The following is a 286-nucleotide window of genomic DNA, read 5'->3' on the forward strand; positions in this document are numbered from 1 at the left end:
GACTGTTTCCTGAACCTACAATACCGGCGCTTCTGACTCACAGCCTGTAAGTACATTTTCATATTTAAAGAATTTGCCACTGATGATTCAAACGCGAGTTTTGAGCAGTGTAGAGTAGCGCTTGTTGTTTGTCATTTCTCCGATCACAAATGCAGACATGGTTTTATGTTTACGCGGTGCGATGCAACGCAATGCGTAAAAAGACAGTATAAGTCATTATAATCCATAAGTATGTCCCCACTGGATGCAACGAATGCCTCGTTTATAATGGGTTTTCATGTTTATG

This window comes from Sinocyclocheilus rhinocerous, unplaced genomic scaffold (assembly GCF_001515625.1).
Source record: "Sinocyclocheilus rhinocerous isolate Xijiao unplaced genomic scaffold, SAMN03320098_v1.1 scaffold2584, whole genome shotgun sequence".
Lineage (NCBI taxonomy): Eukaryota > Metazoa > Chordata > Actinopteri > Cypriniformes > Cyprinidae > Sinocyclocheilus > Sinocyclocheilus rhinocerous.